This window comes from Diadema antillarum, unplaced genomic scaffold (assembly GCF_040938485.1).
Source record: "Diadema antillarum isolate AM-2024a unplaced genomic scaffold, OU_Dant_1.0 seq00001001_RagTag, whole genome shotgun sequence".
Classification (NCBI taxonomy): Eukaryota; Metazoa; Echinodermata; class Echinoidea; order Diadematoida; family Diadematidae; genus Diadema; species Diadema antillarum.
In genome coordinates, this window is record NW_027271839.1 from 569067 (window position 1) to 575927 (window position 6861).

Here is a 6861-nt window from a genome sequence, read left to right on the forward strand (position 1 = left end):
CTCTCCACAACTAATTTAAATGTTAATTGTCATAATAACATATATGTTTTAATTTGTATATAGAATGTTGCCTTCCCATCACAGTTAAATAGAACATTATTGGACAAATAAAAAAGATATGAAGTTTTTTTAAGTTTACTCGAAGTGGTCTTCCATGGACTTGGGTCGTTCTTATATTCAGATACTCAAATGTGTTTTAGTATCCACCACGGTCTTTACCCTATAAGACCTCCCACTCACCCTTTTAGGTATACTTTGTGCATGTGATGAGGTACCTGTACACTATACTATAAAGTATATTTGCTTAGATTATTGAAAGTTTTGACGAGCGAATACTAAGATGGACATAAGTTATAAATGGGTTATCTCCTTTCGATGAATTTATGTAATAATCTATATTTTATTTGTTTATTCCAACATATTTTGACAGGATAACAAGATTAGCAGGTGAGTGCTGTTTTACATCAAGGTCCTGTACAATCCAACTATATAAATATGGTATGGTATGGTATGGTTTATTAGATAAAATGTTCTCGCAGCCAAAAGACTGAATTGCAACATTTGTTCACAAAGACATATTACTACAATACAAATTTGATTAAAAAAAGAAAGTATTTACAATTTTCAAATCATTCATCACTATTGAAAAAATAACAATTGACATCATTTACAACATTATTCATTATAAAATCTATTACATTCACTACATTCAACACACTGTACGTAACGAATAAACTGATTCACATCTTCCCCCTCCCTCTCTCTCACAAACATACACGCACTTACACGCACGCGCAAACACATGTACACTCACAAACACATACACACAATCATCTCTTCATCACATCCAATAAGTGACACTCACACACGCAAACACATAAACACATACCGACACGTACAAATTCTCATTCTCTCACCACACGATATTACTAATATTATAACTGTATACATTCGTCACGCTTAAACTGCATTTTGATCACATAATGTTTACAAACAGTCAAATGCACAATGTAGTGAATGTTTATAAATATTGATGGGAGTACAACAAAAAATATGAATTCTGTATAATAAGATAATCTGATGTGGTGTGATATTATAAAATATGCCTAACGAACATAATATACTCTCATAATATATACTCTCATAACATATCCCCGGGAATCAAAAACAGCATCAAATAAACACATTTAAATTTTCAACAGTTACCAATGAAAAAAAAAGAAAAAAAGAAGGGGAAAAAAGAAGAAAAAAAAGGGGGCGCGAAAAGCTGTTGAAAGGTTGTATGTTTTTCAAGTAAGCTAATATTCTATATTACTAAGCAAAAAGAAAATTGTGGCTGCCGGGGGAAGTGAAAAAAAAGAGAGAAAAGAAAACATTACCTATAAAAAAGTATATAATTATTATAAAATTACAAAAATAGTTATGTATTAGCCATTCTCAACATACCAAAAATATTGCATTGCTGTAAATCTTCCAGGTATTCTAATAATAATATCCATCAAAGAGTCTCACAATATTGCAGGAGGTACAGAAAGAGGGGAGGGAAGAGGGCTGGGAAAGCAAGAAAGAGAGAGAGAGAGAGAGGGGGGGGGAGAAGGAAAGAGAAAGAGGAAGAGACAGAGTTGTGTGTTTTCGAAGTAAACTGATATTCGTAGAATATTGCTATAAAAGTTGTGGCTGCCGTGGGGAAGTGAAAAGAGAGAGAGAAAAAAAGAACATTTTCAATACAAATATGTACATATTATAACATTACAATAATAGTTATGTATTAGATATCAGTTGATATATATTTATCAAATATAAAATCATGTTACATAAATATAGTCATAAAAAAACACTACAAACAAGCATTCAAAGTTAAAGAGAGCAAAACGTCTAGTTAAAATCAGTAGTAAGCGGATCAATGTAGAATGTACAATAATCAGGTAATGTTTGAGAAAACTATCACGTGGCATCGTTTCTCACAAATCCAGATACTGATCATCTTCTTGAAATGAAATGTAATCTTACTATCATAAATCCAAGCAAAGAGCGATGTATATAGTACTTATTTTGTCCAAGTAGAAACGATTTCATGGATTTGTAAACTTTGTCAACAAGAGATTGCATTATGATAGTAAGCATGAATGCATGATGCCAAAAATCATTGTAACAGAAATCGTGTAGCGGTCCTTACTTACATAAGCGAGGTGATCGAGACGAACCTCCCTGCTTACATCAATACCCGCAACTGGCTTGTTATATTGAGTGACGGAAACAATAATGATTATGACCATTGTAATAATTCATTTTCCACGTGTATGCACTTTATTCCCTTTCAAGTCTGAAAATACTATAAGTGTAAACAATTCAGTAATAGTGCGTTTACTAACAAGCTACTTTCCTTTTGCATCAACCTCCCCTCCCCCTTAAAAAAAATTCTCGCCAACACTATATGTCTTACACAATGCATGTTTTGTATGTAATCATGGGGGAATTATATCGTTTAAGTTATGACTGTGAACATACGTTAAATTTCTACATTACCTGCTTTCCGCCATGATTTGAGCCTCAATCGTAGCAGCCTGAAGAGTTGTCTTTTTCGTTCTACAGCTCAGAATATAATGCCCAAATTCGTATCGCCCACAACCTTCCATTTCACTGTGAACAGTGTAAGTAACCTTGCAATGCCGTAGCATAACCCCATACATATCCCTGATACCACTTGGCAGCTGTTAAATTTGCCCGAGGCCGTTGTGTGATGAGAATCTTTTATGATGAAAGGACAAGGTCTTGTCCGGTCAAAAGAGAGAGGTCATACTTTGTGATATCATCGGTTGACCAGTCTTGGTGGGGGGGGGGGGGGGGGGGGGGCACTTTGGGTATGGGGCTTACGTCGATGAAGGGCGTCTGCGGTGTTATTAGGTGATACGCTATCAGCGTATCACCTATTGTGATTGTCAAAATCTCTCTTTATTTCTTTTTATTCTTCTTTCTTTCTGGACAATTTTGTGTCATCAATATCTCAAGAATGACATTACGGAATAACATGACATTTTCAGGGAACATGTCTCATAACAATATCTAGCCACAATAAGGTTTTCATGACATTAACGTCTCTATGACGTCATCTAGGCGCCATTTTGTGATTTTCGGACCATGTTACATGATCGATCATAACTTCATAACTAAAGGTCATTTCTGTATCATTTTTTGTGGACATAAAGTTCAGGTCACGCTCTATCTTTCTTTCTCTGATGCTAATTACCTAGGACGTCATCTAGGACACGTAAGCGCGCGTCAAACTTTTAAAAGGCTCAAAACAACTTTCCAATGGGAAATCTCGAAGTTTCAGACAATTTTAAGCGTTTCAAACGATTTTGCGCGTGCGCGTCCGTCCGCGCGTTTTCGCGCGCACAGCGCGTCAGTAACATGAAAATGCACTTTTTTTGACTGATTTGGATTCCTGATACTTTGAGTAACAATATCCATTGATTTCTGATCGATTCTGACAAATAACAAAGGAATGCACTTGCGTCAAAGTTCAAATTTCGCCTGCGCGTCTATGTGCAAATATAGTGAAAAAACATGTCTTTGTTTATTTCGCCATAGCTCTTTAAAACGTCAGGTTACCCTATGTTTTTATTGCATATTACAAAAGCATATAAATTGGACATAACGTTTCAAGTATCATTATTTCCATAATTACATTATGACGTCATCATATCGTCATCTGAAATCAAAAAAGTGGAATTAATTTTGTTAAGGTACTGTTTCTGACATTCATTTGCTCGTATCTCTGTTGTTTAAGCTCAATATTATCCCAAATTCAGATATGTTGTACTTTGAACATTTGCCTTTTAAGTCCATGTCATGCTTTTGATATTTGATGACGTCATCATACCTTAAATTGTGATTAAAGGTAAAGACGCAAAATCGGACAAGTTTACGTGTATTGTCTATGGGAGGTGATTTTTTTTTAAACCATGCATTGACTTAACAACGTTTAAGCACCTTTATCTCAGCTGATTTTGCTTCATTTCCTCTGAAACTTTAGTATGTTGTAGCTGAGACAATAAGCTGCAGTAATCATGCATTTTATTCTTTGAAATCTCCTCATCTGATTGACAATTTTGCAGTTCAAAACTGAAAATGAAAATGGAATGTAGACAAAACGATTTCACATGTATCTTTCACATACATAAGTTTACGTTCCCCATATTTTCTCGTCGAGACGTATGGCCGAGTGGTTAAAGGCGCCGTCTCAGAGACGTGAGATTGCGGGTTCGAACCCCACAAGATCTCGAAACAATTTTTTTTATTTTACTTTTTTTTCTTCAATTTGTATTCTATATTCGTCCATGTAGAAATCACGTTCGTATATAAACGCACCTATACACACACACAGACACACACACACGCCATATCCCTCTTTTTGTGTGTTGGAGACCACATTGCTTCGACTGCAGCAACATTTTGCAGGTTGACTTTGTCAAACCGATCATAGTATGTAATGACGACGACTGAGGTGTTGTACTTTGAACAATTGTCTTTCAAGACGATGTCATCGTTTTGTAATTTGATGACGTCATTACACTGAAAATTGTGATTAAAGGCAAGGTATGAAAACCAGCCGATTATAGGTTTTATGTCTGCGGGACGTATTTTTTTCCCAAGTTGCCAGAAATGGCATAGCGACCTCAGTCGTTACAAGGCCGCTTTTCCGTCTAGCAATGCAATAGATGTTCACACGGCCACGTTAGTTGAGTGGGCATTGACTTTCCCCCTGTTATATCTATACATTATTTTTTTTTGTCTTACCATTTCCGTGGATGACCCGTGGCCGAGTGGTTACAGAAACGGTTTCGCATGCACGCTCAATATAACTTCAAGGTGCCTATATCACATTCTTTTCTTTGTCGATCACAGATGACTGTCATCTGATGACCACAAGCGTATCACCTAACTCGTCCTCAATGTGACGAGTTTTCATGTCTCGTTTTTTATTCTTCTTTCTTTCTGCCACATTTTGTGTCGTCAATATCTCAACAATGACATTACGGAATAACATGACATTTTCAGTCAACATGTCTCATGACAATATCTAGCCACAATAAGGTTTTCATGACAGTAACATATCTATGACGTCATCTAGGCGCCATTTTGTGATTTTCGGACCTTGTCACATGATCGATCATAACTTCATAACTAGATATCATTTCTGTATCATTTTCGGTGGACATAAAGTTCAGGTCACGCTCTATCTTACATTTTAACGCTAGTTACCCAGGTCATCATTACGCGCGCGTTTGCGCGCGTCAAAATTTTAAAAGGCTCAAAACGACTTCCCAATGGGAAATCTCGAAGTTTCAGACAATTTTAAGCGTTTCAAACATTTTCTCGCGTGCGCGTCCGTCCGCGCAATTTCGCGCGCAGAGGGCGTAACTAACATGAAAATGCAATTTTTTTGACCGATTTGGATTTCTGATACTTTGAGTAACAATATTCATTGATATTAATATTCGTTTATTTCGCCATAGCTCTTTAAATCGTCCATTGACCCTATATTTCTCTTGCATATTACAAAAGCATATGAATTGGAAATAACGTTTCAAGTACTGATATTGCCAGGAAAACTCATGACGTCATCATATCATCATCTGAAATCAAAAAAGTGGAATTAATTTTTTTGAGGTACTGTTTCTGACATTCATTTGCTCGTATCTCTATTGTTTAAGCTTAATATTACCCCAAATTCAGATATGTTTTGCTTTGAACATTTGCCTTTCAAGTCCATGTCATGGTTTTAAAATTTGATGACGTCATCATACTTTAAATTGTGATTAAAAGTAAAGACACAAAATCGGACAAGTTTACGTGTTATGTCTATGGGAGGTGATTTTTTTTTAAAACCATGCATTGACTTGACAACGTTTAAGCACCTTTATCTCAGCTGATTTTGCTCCATTTCCTCTGAAACTTAAGTATGTTGTAGCTCAGACAATAAGCTGCAGTCATCATGTATTTTATATTTTCAAATCTCCTCATTAGGTCGACAATTTTGTAGTTAAAAACTGAAAATGAGAATGCAATCTGTACGGAACAATTCCCGATTGTTCTTTGCAACTGGATATTGGTCGAATCCACGCGGCCACTTGTGGGAAGTTGAATAGCGCCATCACAAGTCAACGCTATAACGACAGTGTTATTATACATTTAAGTTTCTCATTCGATCTTCAGGACAGCCGTATGGCGTAATCGCTTAGCGCGCTGGGTGTTCATAACGCCATACCGGAAGGAGAGAAGTTCGACTCCCGCAGGACTTTTCCCGTTCTTTCTTTTTTTTTTTTCGGCAGTTCAGCTTTACTCCGATGTCATTTATCATATTATTTTATCAAGTGTACGTAACCCGTGAACACGGCTGCTCTATTTCCCTTGTTTTGTATTGGAGTTTGGAGATTGGGTTTGCTTCATTAATTTTGTCACACTTAATGTTGTAAATTGCCCCTTGTTACAGTGTCCCGCTTGCCACCTTTCGTTTGCTCTTTCCTTTTCTCTTCATTGGTTATTGTTATACTGTAACAGGATAGGTAGGAACATGTACGTTTAAATAACTTGCAGGAATGGGAGTTGAATTGATTAACTCTAGTCCAGGTGTATGGCGTCTCGCTCATCTCTTTGAAATTCCAGATTGTTATTGTTTGACCTAATAACGGAGTTGTAGACAGGTTTTATGTTACTATAGAGGTATCTTGTGCCACATGAGTGGAAGGCATCACTGTTTAGTGGTAGTAATGAACTTTTTCATGTTGTATATGGTATAAAGATATAAATTTCACATCCAATCTTCGGGACAGCCGTGTGGCTTTATAGTCACTTGGC